This window comes from Pezoporus wallicus, unplaced genomic scaffold (assembly GCF_028554395.1).
Source record: "Pezoporus wallicus isolate ANWC-B61680 ecotype Strahan unplaced genomic scaffold, APGP_CSIRO_Pwel_v1 contig_1876, whole genome shotgun sequence".
NCBI lineage: Eukaryota > Metazoa > Chordata > Aves > Psittaciformes > Psittacidae > Pezoporus > Pezoporus wallicus.
In genome coordinates this window covers 1,032,679-1,056,239 of record NW_026638337.1, presented here as the reverse complement: position 1 = coordinate 1,056,239, position 23,561 = coordinate 1,032,679, and the positions used below count along the sequence as shown (strand labels likewise).

Sequence of the window (23,561 nt, the reverse complement as noted above, 5' to 3'; positions counted from 1 at the left end):
GTTACCTCTGTTTGAATTGGCACTTTTACCAAAATAGATGTTCATCAAAATTATGCCTCTAGAATCTGTTTTGGAAGTGATTAGTTTTGTCTGCAAATAAACATCCAAAGTAAAATACTGTATATGTTCTATAAAATCAGAGAAAGTTGTGGGGAACTTGAGGGCTGGATATATTAGTAAATAATGGTAGATGTCATTCGGTATTTGTGGTTATAAAATAATTCACACTGGAAGGAATAACTTGAATTACTTGAAGATAATTTAAAATTACAAGTAAATCATCTGCAACAATACATGTATGATTATGTGAAAACTTATTTGCTGTGTGCCCACTGTACAAGAAATAGGCCTAAAATTTATTGAAAGTGTGCTTTATAGTAGTATTTATGTAGAAGCTCTTTATCTGGGCATTTCTTCTCAAATGAACTATCTGGATGTCCATCTGGTTTAGTTAAGTCATTTACACTTACTTTATCAGTCAGTGCATATACATATCCTTTGTGTGTTTTAAAATGTTATGGATACATAACAAGTTCTTGAAAACTAAGTATAGTCTTTTCAGTAAGTTTACAAAAACAAAGCCACTGTATTTCTTGCTTTCAGTTCAATCTCCTCAAATAAACTGGAATTTTTTAATAATGGCAATACATTCATTCTGCCATTTGGAGGAGCCTGTGCCACAGAATAATGATCTGAAGAAAGCTCACTTATTTGCAAAGAAGAGTCTTCATTTGGGAAGTAGTTCCGATGCAGCTAAGAGGTGCTTTGTCAAGTTCAGGTTAGTACTTCGTTTTGTTTTGGTTTTATTATACTTATTTGGTTTGGTAGGCTGGCATTTCATTTAAATTAGCTTACATGCAGTGTCATGTCGGAGCCTGACAGCCTTTGTGTTGGTCATTTGACTTATAAAGATCTTGAACTGAAAAGACACATGCAGTGGCATGTGCACTTATGAGATGTGTGGAGGGGAATTGTCTGAAAAATTATTTTAGCACAATTTATCATGTGTGGAGTAATTCAGGATGGAGATTATGATGATCATAATGCCATGATTCCCTTCTGCTACGAGTTCTTTTTCAGAGTTTTCTTATGTGTTTATTTTCTGAATTCAATATTCTGCTAAGCCAGAGTTGCTGTTTTGAATGTAAGTGTTAATTATTAAGTCTCAAATCATTCAGGGGAAATAAAAAGGAAGCTATGGTCAAGTTTTCACAACCCAAAATACCTTCAAATTTTCCACTTAAAAAAAATCTGGGTTTTAATGTTCTGTGAGTCAGATTTTTTTCTAAAATGGATCCTCAAATCTTGGCATGCTAATGCTGGATCAGGATTTAATTTTAGATGAATGGTTACTGTAAGTTGTGGGTTTTGTTTGTTCGTTTTTTCTAGACATCCAATTATTTTTATAACATAATGACTTCCCAGCAGTAGTTGCTTTATACTCATATTCTGCATAAGAACTGTTTGCAGTGTACAAGTGATGATATAGAAAAACAAGAAACCCATAAACCAAAAAACCCCAAACCCCCACAATCAAATTGCTTCTTATCAGAAAGGCAGAGTAGATTTTGTCAGCCTTTACAGTGGTGCACACAGATCTAGAACCTTTTTATGATATCTGTCTACTTTGTTGCTAAATTACTAGATGACTTGCATATATAAAAATATATCTCTATAGATGTATATATTATCTGAGAAGCTTTTACAATACCATTTGTCTTGCTAAAAGTCCTACAGAATGAAAAGTACTCGATTTGGTAAATTTAATACTGTTGTATCTTTTGGGTCCATAGGCTCCTGTTCTGCCTGGTTTTGTGCACTTGCTTAGTTTCTTATCAATGCCACTAACTTCTTATCAATGCTATGCTGGTACAGTAATGATGCTGAAGAACTTCAGTGAAGTAGAAAGAACTGTACTATTTTAGTGTAGGCCTCTACTCCCCTTAGAGAAAACATGAAGATACTTGTTTAAATCTCTACAAACATAACAGACAATTAAAGTTCAGAAACTAGTTAAGAAAAGCTTTTGAACTGTTAGAGTCCTCCAAACATGGACAGCACTAGTGAAAAAGAGGCTGTTCCTTCAATGAAGTTCTAAAACTTGAAGTGCATTTCAATGAAATCATCACACAAGAGAATTAATTTTGGAGATACTTCTTAAGTGTTCTGGGTTTATTTTGCAGTATGAATGTTATGTGTTCACCAGATACCAATTTTAAAATATTTTTTTATAAATGCTACAGAATTATAAAAACTGAGGGCTTTGATACATCTGACTTTATTTTTAATACATTTGAAGAACAATTTTCTCAAGCATATTAGGTTTTCCTGTTGGTGAGAATGTATTCTAGCTGTACATGAAGTCAAACTTTTACTGAACATGGTTCCATAGGAGCCAAAGTAGGACAAGGGTAAAACGTAAAACAAATTCAGGATTATTCAATAATAGTGCTTATGATGTCTGTAATATGGATATTGAAAGCAGTGAGTATATTTTCATCTGAATCTTTCAGCAGAACTATTATTGTTTCTAGTAGAACCTCCTGTTTGTGGTCAAAATTGGGGTTTCCTCAAAGAGAGTCCTGTATCTGAAGGGTGAGAAGGTAAGGTATTTGAGGTTATATTATTCCAGCAAACAGTTAAAAGCAATTTCAATTACTTTTAACATACACAAATATACATAAATACTTGATTTATCATACATCAAGAAGTCTCAAATTGTTTATATCAGTTTCTGTTTGTTGTTTTTTTCCTTTTTATCTCATGGGTGGAATTTCTGAAAATATTCAGCTCTGCTTTATAAATGTGTTTTCCATGAAATCAGTGAGCTGACCTGAGTGGGAATAAAGGTTGGTTTATCTTTAGTGAGACAAAGTTAAGTCATCACTAAGTGGTTTTGAAATCTCATCCTTGAAACACTAGGTCTTTGACATTCAGTGGGATGAGAATCTCAGAACAGACTGACTACTGGGGACTCCCAAGCTACAGTTCAGGTAAATAATTTCTTTGGAGGAGGAACTTAGATGTTCCTTCTTTTGAAAATTAAGATAATTAAGTACCAAAGAGTGCAATTTAAACTATAAATATTTTTCACTTAACATTTACATTTAAAATAGATATGCCTACATTTGTGAGAGGTTTTGTTAGTTACAGTTCAAGCATTATATAGTCATATAACATTTCAGCAGTCCTGTTTCTAAAGAGGACTTTTTCACTGGCACAGAACATGAATCTCTAGTTCTATTCCCAGACACATTTTTATCTTGTTTTCCAACATGTAGCTGTGAGTGCATAGCTAGTTCAGCTACTGCAATTTCCATTTTGCAAAGGCAGAGATGTCTTTTGGTAATGCATGCATAATTTAGATGTAATAGCTTCTATATTGGAATAAGTGTTAGGGGCTCTGTTCTGATCATGGGATTAACTTGGTTCGTTCCCTCATCTAGCTGGTCCCCACTTTCCCAAGGGAAAGGGTAGCTCAGTTTGTGTTGCAACAGCTCAGTGTAGTTTGTAACCTTAAGCCTTGCAGTCACCTGGAACTGGTGCTTCTGCACTTTATTTCTGATCTCAGAAAGCACAGTGGTGCAGCGGGTACTGCTGCCTCAGTAGTGGAAGCAGGAAGCTTGGAGAAGAACAGGGTATGCAATGGGAACAGGAGCCATTACGGCCATCTCCAGTAATCTGTACTAGTTTATCACCCAGTTTCCACTTTGCTTCTCTGTTTTGGGGAAGAGGGGGAGGAAAAGGTGGAAAATAGTTCTGTAATTGGTACAAAAAGAGCAAGAATTTTTTTCTGTTTAAAAAAGTTTGCTTCTGCATGATAGTGTTCCAAAGAGAAAACATTAAAGCTTTGGGGATTTTTTTTTTTTAGTATATTTTTTAAGGGGTTACCTAATTTCAATTATAGACTTACTTTTTTGCCTTCTTCAGAAAGAGAAAGATAATATAAAGGGTGAGGATTTTGAGATCAAGAATAAAAATTGAGAGTAGTTTAACAGAACAGATTAAGCAAATCAGAGATACATGTCTTAAGTTTAAGAAATATTCAACTTCAGTGAACCATTAACATCAATGAGGCGATATGAGGTTTCTATTTTCAGTTCTATAGACGATGCAGACTGTGAGAAGAACAGGTGCATCTGAAGTAGATTATCTGGTTTAAGAAAATAAGCAACTATTCCTGCCAAGCAATTGGTTAAACAAAACTATTAAAATACAAGTATTTTCATAGTAGCTCTCTAATTAATTTAAGTAATTAATGGAAGAAATATGTGCTTGTAGTAAGTTGCATGTTTCTTCACAGATGACAAAAAATACAGATATTTTTTCTTGTCCTTGACAATTCAGTGATCCTGTAATTCTTGTCACAGGTATACTAAACAACTGGGAGTGAATTTCTGCACCTCTTCAATTTGTAAGGTCATAAAATCTGAGCAACAGTTACTAAGAGTTCTTGCTGGTTGAAAGAAATCACATAGCAGGCAGCACATTCAGTCTTATAGTAGTGATGTATTTTAAGAGACAGACTGTATCACTGTAGGTAAGGATGTGCCATTAGCACTGAAAAGTAGAAGCATGGTATCTGAGCAATATAGAAGCTGTGCACATACCTCTTTTTGTGCCAAATACATTGATATGTTAGTATTACAGAATATATTTGTTCCGTTCCTCTTGGAACACAATTAGCTTCCTCTCCTTTGTCCAAAAGTGCAAAAGAGATGTCTCTTACCTTGTTCTTGGGACTCATGATCCAAGAGATCTCTGTCTGAGAGAAGGCTCGTTGGCTGTGAGAACTCATATATAGCTTACCTTAGGGCTTAACAATGATAGCAGGACTGGATACCACCCAACAACTATGCCAGTTTTGGTTCCCACCATTTTGACATTCTTATTCAAGGCAGCCAAAAAAAAAAATGGATCTACCATTGCTTGTGGACATAGATGGAAAAATATCTTTTACATACTGGTTTTGGTTCATATTCTTAATGAAGCACATACAGTTCACCTTTGATAAGCAAGTTATTATTGTAGATATTTTACTTTATCCAAAGATTTCTGGGAGCTTGAGTCTTATTTTCGGGGAGACAGATGGGGAGACAAAAGCACGCATACATGCGTTTGTCTTGAGTCTGGTTTGAAAGCTACTGTAAAACAAGTCATAAGTAAGGAGGAAAATGCATTCTTGTTTTACCAGGTGATTCTGGTGTCTCAACTCAGTTGTCTTGAGGATACTATTCATAGTGTCCTAATGGGAACACACTGGTTAAAACATTATAATTTTTAGCTCTGTTTTCCTTCAAGGACCACCTGAGGAAGTAACTGAAGTTTGTTCCTGTAGAAGCAAAAACATTGGGATTTTTTAACAGTGTAGCCTGAATTTGCAGATGCTGTTTGAAACAACCAAATACAGTATAGAAAATTGTGTGTGTGTATATATATAGATATATATATATATATATTTATAGGGGTTTTATCTATAGTTATAGGCTGTATATATCTATATACATAGAGAACTATCTATATATAGAGATAGTTACAGAATAGTACTGCCACCACTATAGATAGTGGTGGAAGTACAGTTGTGCAGCTGAACTAAAGGGATTTTGCTGGATAACTACTGCCTGTTACTGTCATTGGCAAGTCAGAGATAATTTCCAAAGCTGTAGTCTGGTTGAGGAGGAGTATTTGCTTTTATGTGTATGTTCCAAGCCAAAACACACACTTTGTTTTTACCAGTGTTTTTACTAAGATCCAAAATCATCACAGCATTGTTGCTGAAAAGAAAAAAAAAGTTATTTTTAAAACAAAAAGTGTTATGAAAAGAATAGTGACACCTGAGTGGCACAGAGAAAACCTGTCAGCTGAACTCTTGACAGAATCTGGCGGAAATTCAAAGTCTGGTTTGTCTCTAGTAATTCTATTAACATTTCAAAGGTGGGTGATGTTCTGGGAATTTCACAGAAGGGATTATTTTTTAAGTGAAGAATTAGTGCTTTAAAGCTTTGCCTGTACTAGGACTATTGCTGCTATCTTGCAATAGGTAAATGAATTCTATCTGAGACACCAAGTTCTCTATCAGTCGTTTTGCTACTTTATCTGTACTGGCATAATTGAAGTATCAGCCATCTTTTGCCACAGTGTGAATAGAGCTGTATCAGTATAAAACTGCATATATTGGTAGCTTATTTCTGCACAGAAGGAAACAACCTAGGGCTGGCCCCATTCCAGAAATTTTTAATTGTATTGCAGTTGCTATGCTTGTATAAACTGTTTGTATTGGAGACCTTATACCAGAAGAAAGTGACTTTGTTCTAGTTTATTTGCCTTTATCCTTAGAGCCCCATAAAAAGTCACAGCATTTCAGTTTCATAGGTTCACTTTGTGAGCAAACTTGCCCTTTACACGGACTTACCTCCATCTGTGCTACAGGCTAGAAACCATGGGTGTTTTGACAATAAAAATGCATCTTCCTTTCTAATATAAGCCTAATCTATTCAGTTAATACTAGAACAAGAACAGTGCATACTGTGAACGGTTAGAATATGTCCATCTGGCTTCACGCATCAGAGCCTATAGAGCAGCTGTCCCTAACCTGAATCCCAGCTTAACTCTGTTATTCAGCAAGGAACACGATGTTTTAGATGCTCCAATCACACTTTCAGCTGTTGTTTTATGTAACAGTGAATTGCCTTGCTTTTCTGCTGTGTAAATGAATCTTGTCCATTATGTGTTGCCTAACAATGAATTAAGAAAGTTGAAGTCAGAATATCAGAACTTGGATCGCTTGCAAATAAGGATGATTTGCATTTGCTCATTCTGTAAAGATAATGTTGAGCAGATTCAGATGATTCCTGTTTTAAAGCTACAGGTTAGGAAGAGATCTTGATCCACATTAAAAGGAGGGGAGTGGATCCTAATGGGGAAAAGTCTGAAAATCACTATAGCCCTTCTGCTCAAAGGCTGGGAGCAGTAAAGAAAGGATCTAGTCAGAGACTAGCAAGCAGGAACAGAAAGAGCCAAAAGCCTAGGGGACCTTTGACCATTCAGAGAACATTCACTAGCTTTAATTAGCTGTTCTCTGTCCTATGCTCATTGAGCATTTGTTCCACCTTCTCTCTGTCCATTCCGCCTCTATTGCTTTAATACTGCTTACTTCATTTGATTCCCTCCACCCAATCTGCCCTCCTTACTCTGTATATCCTTCCATTTCCTGGAAACAGAAGCAAAAGCCACCCCCAAAACAGAACTAGTGTTACATTTACTACAATCACAATGTTTGTGCTGTGTGTGAACTTTTCCCCCATGCTGTCTTATCTGTTCAGACTGCTGGTTTTTATATGACCAGGGACCTTTTACTGCTCTGTGTTTATGCGCTGTCCAGCAGAACTGGAACTTCAGTTTTCATTAGTCCTTAGAAGACCTTAAATATGATTAAGAATAATATTCCTTTATCCTGCTTTTTTATAAGAAGTTATTTCCCAACAAATGACTACCCTTAATGAGATGAGGTAGATGAGATTTAACAGGATAAGAGGAACTTTGCTTTTGTTGTTTTTCAATAGGTGAACTAGTGATTTAAAAGTATAATGTTACAACTGTGGTTATATTATAGTCCAGAATAAAATGATAAACTTTTCAGAATTAATTTTATATTGACTATTTGCATTGCACTTGCAGTGATTTGTAAAATGTTGGCTCGTTTCCCGTGTTTTACATCTTTTAAATTTGCTTTCTAGAAACCATTTTGGTAGGTGTGGGTTGCTTGTCAGAAATCCATTCCGAAGCTTGAATGCCAGGCAAGCAGGGTACTAATGATGGATACGAATGGATATCTTCAGGATAACAATGGATGCAGCATCTTCAAAAGCAGTTTCATTTTGGTAAGAATTTGCATGCAATGTATTAAACAGTATGTGATAGTTCTCAGTAAAATGTGTTTGTATATCTCTCTGAAGATTTGCCTGATTGTTCAATGAAAATTTCTTCTAAAATATGAAAAGTAGGAGCATGACTATGCATCGTGTAGTATTTTAAATTCTGAAACAGTGTACAACAACTTTAGTTTACTTAGTGATTTCTGGCATATAAAAAAGGTTAAGTGTCTTTAGAAAAGTAAGTTATTTTAGAGAAGTAGTTAGTGGCCATTTATGGCCATTGTTAATGAGCCTGTTTCTCTGAATATTTAAAATTTAATATTGTGAACTGTCATTTAAAAAGAACAGCTTTCTTTTGCATTCAGAGTATGTTACAGCTAGCCTCTGGTGGCATATTTCACCGTTATACATGTAACTGTTCTAACAGGCATTGCATCCAACTTGCAGGAGATATGAAATACTTCTGTCATTATTGAAAAATTACTCATAGCAGGAAACTTTTAATCCTTGTATAGGTTAAAAAAAAGTATAACAGCAGAATGCTAAGTCACTACACTGGTACTACTTTGCTAGAAGCTTCACACCAGTGGAAGTTTTACAGTAACTACAGTATAAGTGGTTCCTTTTAGTTTAGTCTTTGAAACAGCTTAGGCCAACAATTCCTTAAGCAAAAATTCTTGTTTTCACCAAAACCAATTATGTTCATATCCATGCGTATACTGACTTCTTGAAATTCACAAAGAATTTGTCCTTTCTACTCCTTGAATTGCGCTGGTGGTTAGTACTGCAGTAGAACTGTTCCGGTAATAGCTGGCAGTTCCTAAAGCTTCTTCTTAAAGGTATTTTTGAGGTCCTGAGTATATACTACGTAGTAAAAAGCAGCACAGAGACTGAGCATTCCTCTGATGAACTAGTTTCATAGCTGAGGTAGCTGTGCCAGCAGTGAAATTAGGATTTTGACACACCTCAAGAACTCTTAATTTTCTTATGCCATGCTGAAAGCTGTGGTGGCTCAGGAGCTGATTCACAAGCAGATTAGGCATTAATCAGATGGACTACATTGGTTAGAGGGGTGGTAGTTAATGTCTGAGAGCAGTAACAGCGTTTTGTACACTGCGTGCCTGTCAGGAGGCCTTAGCCCTGTGAAGAGGCAAGGATAAGGAGCTCAGGCATGTCATTGTGCAAACACAGATACCTCCTATGGGCACCTGATGAGAGCAGCAGAACTGTGGTGTATCCTGTTGGGGGGGAGCAGTGCCAGCCTAGCTGACAGAACCCAACTGCGCTGTACTCAGTTGCATGGTACATACATGCACCATAACTTAACAGGTACCTAAGCCAGCAGTAATTGAACAAGGGTATCCTCCTCACTAAGATACTGGGAAAGTACAGAGTGTGCCTGGTAGATGAAATCCAGAGAGGTCTGTGGCCAGATTCCAAAGGCCTGATAACAAGTGTACAAGTTAGACCTGAAAAGATTAAGGTAAGCAGTCTCCTCATTTGAAATCAGATTGGTACGGAAGTGACTAATAGTGACTTCTATGTAATATCCCTTTCTGCAACACTCATCTTTTCATTTTTACTTTCTAGGTGGGTGGGAGACAAAATCTGGCCCTCAAAGTGCTATGCACTCATTTCAGTGCCAAAACGCAAAACACAAATCAGCAACTGTAATGTAAGGGCATGCTAGGTTCCTCTAGCTGCACCAGAGAAGTATGAATGCTAGATATGTGAATGTAAGTTTAGATATCTACCTAGATATATTTATAAGTAGTTTTTTAAACTGCTATGATTCTGTAGGCTATTGAAGTAACTTGGGATGAGGAAGTTAGGCTGTTCACAACATTTTTTGCCAGGCTAGTCTTTCATTCTGGTTCACTGCATGGCAAGTGTTTAGTTCTTTGTTTGATCTGTTTAGATTTTAAGCCAACTTCTAGGGAGGAAAAACAAGAAGGGGTGAGCTCTTCTTAAGTTTTAAAACCCCTCAAATTCTGAAGGACAATATCAATCAAGAAAAACCTAGTTTGCAGTTTCCATGACATAAAGGTATCTTATCTGCAGTTGCAGTAGTTATAAAAATCAAGGCTGGAGTGTCTTTTTCTCTTGATCTTTTCTAAGGTGACTGTACTGACTGGTATTGTTTCAAATAAAAACAGTTAAAACAAGTGATTGACTTACGAAAGGGTTGACTGACATTTAGTGTTTAATTCCTCTTTTGCTGAATCATTTTTGGCATATTAGCTTTATTTCTGACACTTTAGTAGGTGGAAGCCTGAGGGGGAAAATGTTGTAGTTCTTTCACAATTCATTAGTTTGTGGATGTTTCTGTTATGTTGTTTCCACACCAAATGACTCATATGTTAAACGAACACGCCAGCTTAAAGGCATGCCCTCAATAGTGCAGCCCACAGTGAAACTTGATGCCACTGCATATAAAAATTGGAAGATGCTCAGACCCATTTGAATCCTCAGTAAGTTTGGTGCACATTGGACACACGTGCTATCAATTAGTGTACTTGCTTTCCATCAGGGTACTTGCTTTCAAAAAGCTGTGTTTTACCATGTCCATTTGCTCTTTCTCACACTGCTGTTCTGATGAGTTTGTAGGCTACGTTTGTCTGGTGAGCATTAAGTTGGAACGGAGAAACATTCATTTATTTAATAACATGGCATAGTTTCAATGTATTCTTTTCTGGACTATTTGGTGATAGACTACAGAAGTAACCTGCTTTGCATTGCCACCTGTGTATTTTTTAATAATTTAGACAGACTCAGAAATGCTTTTATTTGGGAAGTTGATAGCACACATCTAATGCCCTACATATTGTGAAAACCGTAATTAGAATGAACCAGTTGGCCTCTGGTTATCTTACCTCTCCTTGAATTTTTATTTTCTTACCGATTTAGTTTTTCCTTGTTTAATAGAAATGTGAAAGACAAAACAGATTTACCTGTTGACAGCATCACACACATTAACAGTTACACTAAAGAAGTTTCATACCAGAACACTGTAACAAGCAGGTCTTAAACTGGCTCAGGGTTCTAGTCCTACATTTTCTGAGTATCTGCAATATGGAGACAGATGTGTACTCACAGCCTGCATTGATTTGTGTACTGAAAATATGTATATAACTCCATAATTTTTGTTCTCTGGATGACAGACCTGTGGTTTTGATAGGAGTAAGATGGATTGCTGTGACAGACTAGATACAACATACCATGAGTCAGGTACTCTGGCTTTTAAATAACAGTCCTGTTTTGCCATGCATGATACGTAGCAGAGTAGTTTATGCCAAAGTGAACGGATATATTTATATTAAAGTGCTTTTTCCATAAATTTTTCACTTAACACTACCCATGGCTGTACACTGGGTGCAAGGTTTTCTGTCTCCTGGCTCGTTTTCAGGAGGTTCTTGATGCTCACCTAGCTCTGCTTCCACTGATGTGGAGCTTATCTGTCTGTCCCTTGTCTGCTTGGGGCTGCAGGACTGTAGACACATTAATGAAAACTATGTGTAACTATTAACAAAAGTGATGACAATTTCCACAGGAAACACTGGAAGGCAATAAAGTAGCCGCTTCAGTCTTGTTTCTAGCACCCCAGACCAAGTCATCTTGGGTCACATAAGGATGCCTCACTGAAAGAGTATAAAAGGTATAAAAAATGACCATGCTACTGCTGCAGCTGCAAGTGGTGTTGAAGTATAGGCAAGGAGAGGAAGGAGGTAGCTAAGTGAAAATACATCAGAAATTGTGGCTCTGGCCAGGCTGATGTGTTGGAGAGAACGGGGTGTATGTACGTGCAGAGGGCAATATCTCTGCCTTCCTGTACACATGTGCCTTTAATAACCCCAGGTAGCAGCAAAGGCCAGAAATGAGGCATACTGGTATATTCCACCTCTACAGGGGTAAAAGCTGCCTCAGCAGCCTGTTCTTCATGTGTGTCTTCTGAGTCTTTGGCTTGTCAAGATCCTTCCTTCATTTGTCAGGAGAGATCCTGGAATCTCATAGTGTATGCTGCAGCATGTACACTTTTGAGTCCTGCTTTCACTTGACCACCTGCTCCCTTCCTGTACTGTGTGATGGAGATGGGCAGTTCGGAGGGGCTGGGCTTTGAGGTCTAATCGGGGTTTCTATGAGCACAGACAGGCGTGATGTCAGGCGCTGAAGGTCCTGGCCTGTTCCCGTTCCTGTTGGGTCCTTCCGTCCCTTTCTCCTCGGGAGGTGGTTTCTCCCGTGGCTCCGGACACGGGTGGGCTCAGGTGGGCTCAGCCGCTTCTCTGGGACATCGCACCCGAGTCAAGCGTTGCCTGATCCCGCCGGCAGCGCGATCGGGGAAGCTGCCTCCGTCAGAGCGAGCAGGGCTTCGCCGCGGTGCCTCGGGCCAGCTGCAGCGGCCGGGCCGTTCACCCGCAGCGCGGCGCCGCCGCCGCATTAGGACCCGGGCGGGCGGCTCCTCCCCGCCGCAGCTGGGGGCGAGGGGGCGCGGCGCCGAGCGGACCTTTTCCCGCCGCGACAGCTGCTGCTCGCTCCCCATTGGCTGACAGCGCGGGACTCCGAGGTGTGCGCCCCTCCGAGCGGGCCCGGTCCGCCCCGCGGCCGAGGCGATCCCGGCGGGCGGCTGCCTGCCTGTGGCAGCGGCGCTGCTGCCGCGGGCTCCAGTCCCCTGCCTGCTGCCTGACCGCTCCCGCAGTGCAGCGCGGTGTGGCTGTCGGCTCCACGCGCCTGGAGCTGCCCTTACCGTGCGTGAGGACTGCGCTGCCACAAACGGGATTGCGCTGGGGATACCCTCGTGCCGCTGCTGTATTTCTGCTGATGCCATGGCACGCCTTTCTAACGCGGATTTGAGCGCGCTGACTTGTTTCGTGCTGGGGAATTACATGTGCAACTGTGGGCTGTATGCCAGAGGGGGGACAGGTTCTTGCCTGCAGCTTTTGTGTACCCTGGGAAAAGACGTGTAAATAATGATAGATGAAAGTGTTTAACACAACGAGAGCTATTTTAATTATTCCAGGAAAATAATTTGCACAACATACAGACCAAATGATAAATACAACCTGAAAGCTTACCGTGTTAGTTGTAGTTTTATTGCCTTATGTCAGCTTTGTGCATATATAGTGTAACATACATACAGTGTAACATTAGATCTTCCTTTAAAGGCTATACAGTGGATTGTGACAGATGTTCAAAACCATGCTTTGGCTAATATTAAAATATCCTCCATTTAATGCCTACATGATATTCATACAAGACAGGTACTGTGCTCTTAAATCAACTATTGTGTATCCTGCTGAAATCTTTGCAGTTTAATATTTAAAATGAGACATTAAGAATAAAAGCTCTCATCATTAAATAAGAATTAAAGTGGAGCAGAAGCTGATACATTATCTGACACTTGGCTTCTATGGCTGCGTATCACAAAGTAATGGCTCTCTTAAACTGTACATTAATCACCAACAAGAAGTTCAGAAATGTGTGTTTCAGCCCAGAAACTTTTACTACCAAGCAAATAGCTTTCATGCTATTGGCATGAGCAAAGAAATGCCTTTAACAAGAAATTCCTTCACATCTAAATGAAGTTAATTTATACCTTCTCCCATACAAGTTTAGTTTATTGCAATTGCCCAAGGAAAAAAGTGTGTGGGGCAACTTTGCAGGTAAGCATACAGTGAAGTATATTTCAAGTTATGTATATTCAGTACATGTTTTCAAGCATATGATAAAATACCTTAAAAAAGAAAAATGTCCGTTTTAGAAAGTGATCAGTATTTGTCAATGGGTTGTGTAATTAAAATGATCACAGGCAAAATCTATACTTGTAAAAGGTGAATCTGGCAGGTGACAGTTCTACTCACAAATTCACAGCCTGTGTCATCCCCCAAAGAGTAAGTTAAACAAGGAGAGTAAATTTTATGTTCCAGTTTTCCAGTGGTGAACGGTCAGCTGCTGTCAGAACATAAATGTTATAAGGTATATTGCCTTTTGGATTCAGAAATTATATATTGCCTTTCTGCAACCTGTTGGGTCGCTTTTATGCCAGACAGCTTTTCTGTCATTGCGAGAAATACTGCAAGACAGTAAGGTCTTCTCAGACTGACAGCTGTACATGAACAGCATGTACATGAAATTCCCTTCTCTAGCAGAACCAGTACCCATGCCTACATGGAAGTGTCACTGTACAAAGTTTCTGTAGCTCTTTGAATTCTTGTTTTCTCTCATACTGGTATTAGCTTCATTGTCTCTTTCCAGGAAAGAGTTCCCAGGCTATCTTTCTGGCTCTTTGTGCTGTCTCTATTACTGATCTTTTGCACCTTTGTTTGTACCCTCTATCATATTGCATGATACTTCAGCCATTTACTTCTGCCCTGTTCACCGGACCCAGTCACCGACTAAGCCACGAAGGCCCATCCTTGTGTTAGCAGTGTGGGCAGTCTCTCCCTCCTGTTCTCCCACTGTCTCCCACCCCCAGGCAATATAATGTTCTGTTTGCCTTCCCAGACACAGTGGGGAAAAAACCTCAAAACATATGAAGCCCCGTCCTTTTGCTCCTTTTCATTTTTTTCCCTTGCCTATCTTAATGAAATTAAGACTCTTTGCTTTTCAAGAAAGAATGATAATTTTCTCTATGTTTTTGTAATGACTAATACAATGGGGTAATGTATTTTCTAGCCTTTGCTGTACAATATGCATTTCAAACTAAAACAGGATGATCTAATCAAGATAACAAACAGTATAGTGGTGGTGTACTAAGGAGTTAGTGCTTATGCTATTTCTGACTGCCTTGTTTGCGGGTGATCAGTAAGTAGTCACTTTTTGGGTGGTTTTCAGCAAGCTCTGTGATGAGGATTCTTGTTAAAACAATCCTTTACAAAAAATGGCAAGGGAGAAAATGTTCTATTTTAGGTCTTTGAAAAATAGAATTCTAGGAAACTGGAAATGAGGAAAACCATGTTTTAGGTGGAACCTTCTGTGATTCAGATAAATGAGTTTATAATAATGCTGATTTTAGTTTTTAATGTATTTGACTTTACTGCATACATAAGAGCTTAATGTAGGCAAATTTTAGTTGTTTCAAAATCTTCTCTGACCATCCTGTTGAAAATGACTAATTAATAGCATTTAATGCAAACTTTAGGAAGAGTTACTGTGAGATTGTGCATAAAAGTTCAATGATGAAATCAACTTGCTATTCTTTTTGTTGACATTTTTACGTAGGAGCTATCATATTGGCTTAAACCATAACAGTTTCCTGTTTCATGAGTAAATACATCACAGTGCTTCAGCTGATGTTAACTCCAAATAAGTTTCTTCCTGATTTCTTTATGTAATAACCAATTTGAGCTATGCTATTGTTAATAGGGACATTGTTTTCATATTTTTAACTGAATTTCCTTGATAATCAATATGAAGAAATGACACATGATCTGAAAAACATTTCTCATGATCAGGTTTGAATTTTCTGCACTGTGGGTGTTTCTGTGTATTTTTTTTCCTAGTGTTGTAAGTTAGCAAGCATACAAATGTCTGACCTGACCTCTCTAAAGCAGTTGTTGTTTTATATGTCCATGCATAATACTCATGATTTTAAACTTCCTAATTTCTTTTCATAGGATGCTTTCAGTATTTATCATTGCTCACATTTGAACCTTTTCTGGGTCTTTAGTATCCTTTTGGATAAAGAGTGACCTGTAGCTCGTGTGGGTTTTTAGTTTTTGTTTTTTTTTTTCTGGTAAGGTCACAGCATTGATTTTTATAATCCTATTACATTGGCTTTCTTCTATTTATCCTCTATTGTTTAAGCAGCCTGGTTTATTGTTGGTTGGGTTGGTCTTTTTTACTATAGTGGTATACTGAGCAGAGACTTTCACTAAGCAGCTGAAGTGGTGCCCTGGTTCTTTCCTGAGGCCAGAGCATCTGGTGTGCTTTCCCATTACTGCATGTTCGAATGAGCAACTTCCAATAAACAGAGGCAGGCCTACCATCTCCCTTGCACTTGACACTAACATTCACTTGCCCCAGTGATCCAGTGCATGGAACTACACTGTTTAAAAAGCAGTTCTAGGCTTACCAATAAAGGGTTGATCTTTCTCCTAGTTTTCTCCCTAAGCAAGCTCACCAGTGATGGTTGCTGCTATTGTGGCAAGATTAGAAGAGCACATGTCAAAGGAAGGAGGAGGTAGAAGTATATAATATGTTCTTTCTGCACTGATCTGCATCAGATCAGTTTAACTAGATTAAGACTGTGTAAGTGGTAACAGAAGTATTGAGTTTGGCAGAAATGCAGGATGGATGAAAATATATTTGTAAGCATAAGATGAAAGAGCAAAACAAAGGGTTAAAGAAATGGCTTGTACTGATAATGAAGAAAGGACGCTGTTTCCAGAACACCATTTCCAGCAGTATCTGTGTACCACAGCACAGAGGACATGGCAGAGAAAGACCTTGCGTCCTAAGAGCAGGAGGATGGCAAGGGTTGTAGTGTATTACACACACTGTTGTTTTTCCAGTTAGCCAAATGAGAAGAAACTGCAGGCAGACATGTAAGACCTATATTTCAAACTAGGAAAAACAGACAGTGGGCAGCAATATGACCTAAGATTTATGGGAGGCAAGGTAAGCAAGATCCTGAGGCAAAGGACTATCACAGCTGATTCCTGAAGGATATCCTAAAAGATCTGCTCAAAAAACAGGTTTTTATTGATAGTTAAGGACAACTGAAATGGAGTGAGGACTTAATAGCTGGGGCCCTTGTTTTCTGTTGTGCACATAAGTTATCCTGGCTAGCCATTTGGACAGAACTATAATGATTTAAACTTGATTTGGCATTTTTGGGGTCCACTTATTAATAGCACTTTTCCCTGATTCATAGTAACCTAAATGACTGCAGATTTTATGCCGTAGTCCTCACCCCCATGTCTGGATGATTAACAACTGTACCGTAACATAGAACCGGATCCATTCTTTTGAGACACTTTGCAGTTAACTCTTTGCCATTGATTGAATTTATTATGATGAAATAGATCAATTAATCCAATATTTTGCTTTTTTTATTCTCATCAGGTTTTGATCTCTGCCTGTCTATGTCTTAGGTTTTTTGTTTGCTTGCTTCAGGAGGAAATCTTCTCTTTTGGCTTTGAAAACTTCTGTTACCTGGATGAATAGATCTGGAGCAAGAATTAGACCAGCAGCAGTAGTAGTTGTTCTGTTCCGTTTCTTTTGTACATGATGCCTAGTATGACTTTTGCTTATTGTTTGCGCTATTTTCAAATTTGTGAGAGACTCCTATTTGATTCAAGTAACTTCTTGAAGCTCATTGTTCCTTCATAATGTTTTATTCTCTTTTTTTCCCCAGCAATAATCATGTTTCTGGAGACTCAGAGATTTTCTTAGCATGTAAGATATGGCTGGGGGCTTTACTTCCTTATTTTGGTCTTTAGGAATATTCTTCATGTTACTAAAATCTTTTTAATAGGGTGTATTTAAAGTTCAATAAATTTAACAGTGAGAAGTGTGTGTTGTGGGGCATGAACTTTTAGCATATAGTAAGGGGTTCCTTATATTTCATACCTTACCAGTCCTATATTTTACTATTGTCTCATGGATGACTTCAGAAAAAAACTAATGACATGTGTCACACATGACAAGGATTTCTATGGTTTTTGTTTCCCTTACCCTGCTTTCTCTGCCAGAAGGTCTGTATGTGTCCTGGATCTACATATACCTTCCCATCAGTCTTACTCTCCCGTCTCTTTCACTGTATTGAATTGTCTTGAGGATTTGCCCATCATTCAGACTGGGGAAAAAAAAACAACTGGTGCCAGCCATGAACACGTTCCAGCACTTTGTTATAGGATTCAGGAACTTAGAAAATAACAAAGTTAAAGTTGATGCATAGCTGTGCATCTTCTACTTGGCATGTGTGCATAGTTCTATGATAATTACATATCAGGTATTAATAAAATACAGCAGAGCATTGTAAGACTGGTTTTGTATTACTGTGTTACTTGGGCATTGAAGTTCCTGTGCTTCTAGGCACCACTCAAACATGGGCTGAAAAGATTATATGCAGTCCTAAATACTTACAGTGTAAATATAGTCCTGTTGAAAAGAGGAAATATACATAGATGAGCAGGGAAGTACTAGGAATTGAGGGGGAGTATTCATACTTCAAGCATCCAACTCGGAGACCTAAATCAAAAGACTGATAGATCATTTCCACAGCTTATCCAGAGACTCTTTCAAAGGACAGTTTGGAATATTTCAGGAGTGAACAAAATCCCTCTCAACAGAAATGTCTCTATTTGCTGTGTAGGAGGATCCTTCTCCACCCCACACTTGCCTACTTTACACACTTTAAAATAGGTGGTGAGTATACATCTTATTTGCTCATGGGGGTTGTAGGGGCATTTTAGTAAGCTTAGTTTCAAAGAAAGCTTTGAAGGACAGTAGTGAAGTGTGTTTTCAAATATTTAAGGAAGTTTCCCTAAAATGTAAGGTGTAAAACAGAAAAAGGCTCAAGAGGTTTGTTTGAAAATGTAACATGGATGAGAGAGGAGCTAGAAGCTGGACTGCTGACACTGAATGACAGGTAGGAGACAGGAAGGGCAGAGAGACAAGAATTCAAACCTTTTTTTTTTTTCTTCAGTAAAAAGTGAGGGGTTTTGAAAGTGTTTTGGCCAAGCATAAAGTAAAAAACAGATCAGACAGTGTGATCTAACGAACTTTTCAGCTTTACGTTTCCTAAAAGTTGGCCCAGCTTCAAATGCTAGCAAACCACAGCTGTCTTCCTGACACAGTTGAGGAACAATAGTTGTGGTGCTGGTAAGTGAGGAAGGGCCTTGAAAGTGAAGACAAGTAGTGTATTACAGGAGAAGTCAGGGAGAGCTTTGGAGACAGTAATGTGTTCTCCAAGTGATCAAGTAGGAAAAGGGTCTTTGCAGCAGTTTTCTGAATGAGTGTGAGATTAGGTTGTGTTTATCAAAAGCAGAGAAGAAAACATAATGATGATGATGATAACCTGATTGAATGCTTCAGTTGATTGGAAGAATTACGAAAAATACCATCTTGGAAATGTACTGAAAGTATCTGAAAATTATGAATATGAATCTTAGGATTTGGAGTAAATTTGGGATCTAAGGTGATGCTGGAGTTGTATCCGAGGAACAGGCAGGGTGATGGTGTAGCTGCACAGCTTTGTGTGTGTCATCAGCAATTAAGTTATTTGTATGGAAACCTTAAAGATCTGTTCTCAAATATAACTGTATTGTTTACTGTTTGGAGTTCTTCACTCCTATGATTGCTTCCCAGGTAATATTGCTTAGAATATTTCCCCACCTGCCACCAAAGACTGGACATTAATTGTTGGGTTTGATTTGTAATGTTGCAGTGGGGTGTCTAGCATGAAAAGTTGTGTTTTGCATTTGCTGATCTTTTTAGTTGGTTTACAGTAATAATGAATTGGTTTACAGTAATAATCAATAGAGTTCAGTAATTTCTTTACAATTAAATTATGAAGTCTTCTAATAACTATACTCCAGAGTACTTCAATAATACAATTAATTGATTCAGTTCCTTATTCTGATCCTTCCCTATGATGTAAGAATTCTCCGTAGGAGGAGGAAGCCTTCAGTTTGCTTAAGGCATTTGTAGCCAGGTCTCGTACTCAGCCACAGTCATCCTTTCCTTCCCCTTCAACATGTCCCACAACTCAGGCTGAGAAGGGGGACTGGGGAAAGGGCAGAGGAAATAGCATCTGCTCTTGGCTACTTTTCCACTGGTGCATAGTTGTATGGGCATGGTAGCAAAGAGGAGTGAATTAGAATTGTTTCTAGGTTTTTCTCACTTAAACCAGAGATGAGGCAACTTTAGTGTCAGGGAGGCATAACCCAAAGCAAAAAAAACCCACCACCTCACCTTTTTATTTTCTTTCTTGTTATTTTTTACAATAGATACATTACTACCAGCTGTTGAAATGTAAACTGTTAATGCATTTTTGCAAGAGCAAGAAGAAAGGCTGTCTGTGCTGTCTAGTAGTTAGGTGTCCAGATTAAAGTATTACAAAAAGTATGTAGCATGCTCAGGGAAGAGAAATTAAAAATTGCCTGTCCACATATATGTAACTGAGTGACAGCCAGGTTTTAGGCTGTAACTCTCTTGAGATAAAATAATCAAAATATGACACTATATTCTAAGTGTGGTGTTGCAGGTTCTTTACCATGTACTGATTTCTGACATGCATGTGGTGTACAAGTGGGAATTCAACATTCAAACGGAAATCATGATTTTGATACCTATCCTGAGCTAACTCCAGCATTAAGAAGACAAACATTACCTTCTCACACAAATTTTGGAGGTCACCTCTGCCTTGCATTTTTATGAGTTGCCTCATAGATAAGCAGTCTAAGTAAAGTTAGCATCTCATCTCAGCAAAAAGGGCATCTTAATGCCCGTAATTTAATGCATAGTGAACAGAAAACTTTGTATATAGTATTTTTCCCCACCTAGCAATAATAGCAGTTTGAGTCCTTACCTCTCCATCAGCGCTGTAGGCAAATCAACATCTCTTTCAATGAATTTCAGATGTTTGTGTCCTCATGTATCTTGGAATATTTTTTAAACTTATTGATTTATTTTATGTAAAGGGTCTTGCTGCATCTTAAGCTATCAAACAGGAAGTATGAAAGTAATCAGAGAGAGTTGATTCTCCTGAACATTTTTTTTGTTAACAGAAAGTGTGTTTATTTTAATTTGTCTTTCTGGGGTGGATGAGAGATGCTGCTGCTGAAGTTTGGATGACAATACTCCACAGTGTAGCCTGTGGTTCTGCGTCTTTTTTGACCATAAACCTGATACTCCTGTAGTGTCTTCACTGCTGTTGCACATTTCAGTGGGCAAACCTCCTTATAAAGTAGACAGGTTTTTGCGACAGTGTATTTTCTTATTGGCAATTGTATATGATACTAGTGTGGGCTACCACAGGGTCTTATCAGTATGTTAGGAAGAAACACCAGCATAAAAAGCTACTTCACTTAACACAGTGCCAGGCTAGAACTACTCAAAGCTTTCAGATAGGCATAACAGTGCATGTTTTTATAGAAATAATACTACTTTCTGTCAGTTTTAGTGTTTTAAAATATGGTATGATTATCTAATTTTAATTTTTGCCACCATGTTACTAAGAGGATAAAAATCTACGCGTGTAGAAATGAAGAGTTGATGAAGATAAAAATGTCACCTTAATTGATTTTAGACTCTTTTATTTAAATAATAAACCAAAATATATATAAATATCAAGAAAAGCAGCAGCATGCAAGAGGTGAGCAAACACATTGCAGGTTCTCATGTTTGCCTGAAGGGGAATATGGTGTGATCAGTTAATGCTGTATAAAGGTATCGCTACAGACTTTGCGGTAGCTGCAGTGTTTTGTTGTAAAAATATAAATCTTGTAATGATCTAAACAGATTATTTTTTCTGAGACTTGTTTGGTGTCTCTTTAATTAGAGCTGTGCGCTGTGTTACCTGATTTCATCCTTTTTCTGTTTACATATTTAGGCCCTGCCGCTGGATTTGTTCAAATGGACCTCGATAGCCAAGGGGCCTGACTGAGTTGGTGGGACTCTGGATAACTGCAGGTTTCTACTCTGAAGATCTGATTGTAGGCCTCCACCTAAATTTCTATTTTATTCCTCTATTGGCTTCTAATACATGAAAATTATCCTACAAAATGGTATTGTCTTTGAGTCTCCTGCACACCTACTTTAATAGCATTCAGACACCATGTGCTTGGGATGTTGTCACAGATTGTTAAAGTATTTCTGTTGTGTCATGTACCAAAACCTCATGATTGCTGTGACTATTGTGTTACATTTTTACATTCAGTGGCTTCCTACCAAAAATGGAGATCATCACCTGTGTTTTCAGTCATTGTGGTATTTCTCTTAACTCAGATGTGGAAGTCAGAGTAACTGTTGGAACTCTATTCAGGTCACTTGTAAAGGTGTTAGTAGACTTGGTTTTATTTGCTGAACACAAATAAGATCTACTTTATTTTATTTTGCAATGTGCTGTTTTCTTAGTAGCCTACTACTGCAGAAAGCTTTCAGTATGATGATATCCTGTGATGTAGACCAATAAAATAAGTAGGAAAAGGCAGTAACTTTTACCAGCTCTCCTGTTGTTTTTCTGTTTCTGTGGCTGTGGTTACATGACATACTATACAGCTGAGAGTGAGGACATCTTGTATTTTGTGAACCAGAGAATATCTTTTGTTTGCACTGTTCCCTGTCCTGTTCCATATGACCATGTTGCAGTTACACTGAGTACTAAAGTTAGATAGGTCTGATAGAAGCTGGAAAGCACTTTTCAAAATGACATTAAAGAGTTTGAGGAGAGAAAATGGAAATGCTGCATCCCTGTGCATATTAGTGTTTATATTGTATAGACTTTTTAAAGCAAGTATGCAGCAATATAGAATAATTAAGAGATTAAAAGATCCAAAACTTTCTCTGTATATAAAGAATCAGAAATACCTTATTTTTTTTTTTTTTGAAGGCTTATTACAGTGATATCTTAAGAGCTTCACAGTATTTGATGGGGCTTTTTGCGTATTTCCAGAACAACAGAAAAGCACCATTGTCCTGTTTGACCACGGAGAAAACCAATCCACTTCTTCAGTCAGTAGTAAAGTTGATGATACTGATTGGGTTCTCCTGCCTTTTAACCTTGAGCCTCCAGCTCCATTCTCCCTCAAAAGCCAAAGCTTCCATTCTGATCAGCTGCTTTGCATTTCTACGTAAAGGGGCCAAGGTGTTTCAGTTTGGACTCCCAGTAAATGAGGAAGCCAAGGTTGGTGGCCATCTGCCAGGGTGCTTGGTCTGACTTGCTGCTTCTGCACAGGAGCTGATGGCAAACACAGAGGCAGAACTGAGTGTTGCTATGTGGCATTCAGCTGCCTTAACCATATGCCCATCGCTCTCTTCCTGTAGTTGTCTGTCTTGTTCTCTGCACAACTTCTGGAGCAAACACATATACCAGCCTATAAATAATCTAATTCGATGCACAACCCTGATTCATTTCCTGAGCAGTGTGTGTCCAGCGCACACACGGCAGCCACAGTCATGTGGAACAATTCAGCAGACTATGAGGGCAAATACTAAGGCTATAAAGTGTTTAAACTTTGTAATAAAATAGAATTTTTCTAGTGTAGCTTATTATAGCCAGAGATTGAAGTATTTTTAACAAGGAGCAAGAAAAATTAATGTTTTTAGAACTGGTTATAACCATTTACCTGTCTAGTATGGGAATGTGAATATTCGGCTTAGTGAAGTACAGAGCATCAGCCGGTAGGAGGAGGCTGGCTCTGGAAGGAAGGGAAGGAAGAAGGCTGGGTAGTAAATGCCATGGCTATACCCAGTATGATTTCGAGTCTTGGGGACTGTTTGGGGAGAGCTTGCCCTAGTTTTTTTTTTTTTCTCTTCAGCACTCCCAGCCCAAGAAATTAGCTCCTCTGGAGTTTCTCAGTGCAATAGATGTTGGGGGGAGTGTGGTGTGTTGCTGTAGTCTGCTCTTACTGTAAACAAAGAAATGGAAATCAAAGGTGGTGTTTTCTCCTCTATTTTTCTGTTGGAAGATAAGAGGAAGCACTCTTCAAGACACCCCATTTTCTTCCAGATGAATTTCAGGGGCAA

General features: G+C 38.4%; 1 long non-coding RNA gene across 5 annotated transcripts; it reads left to right on the top strand.

Annotated features, from left to right (window-relative positions):
- Positions 1–601: 601 nt before the first annotated feature.
- Positions 602–22,216, top strand: LOC130599709 (uncharacterized). 5 transcript variants are annotated; one of them, XR_008972289.1, is made up of 5 exons: positions 602–778; positions 2,538–2,603; positions 2,923–2,993; positions 7,737–7,880; positions 21,427–22,216. It is a non-coding gene; the product is annotated as an uncharacterized LOC130599709 (long non-coding RNA). The 5 variants fall into 5 exon arrangements; XR_008972286.1 differs by having other exon boundaries at positions 2,517–2,603; XR_008972285.1 differs by having other exon boundaries at positions 2,514–2,603.
- Positions 22,217–23,561: the final 1,345 nt, after the last annotated feature.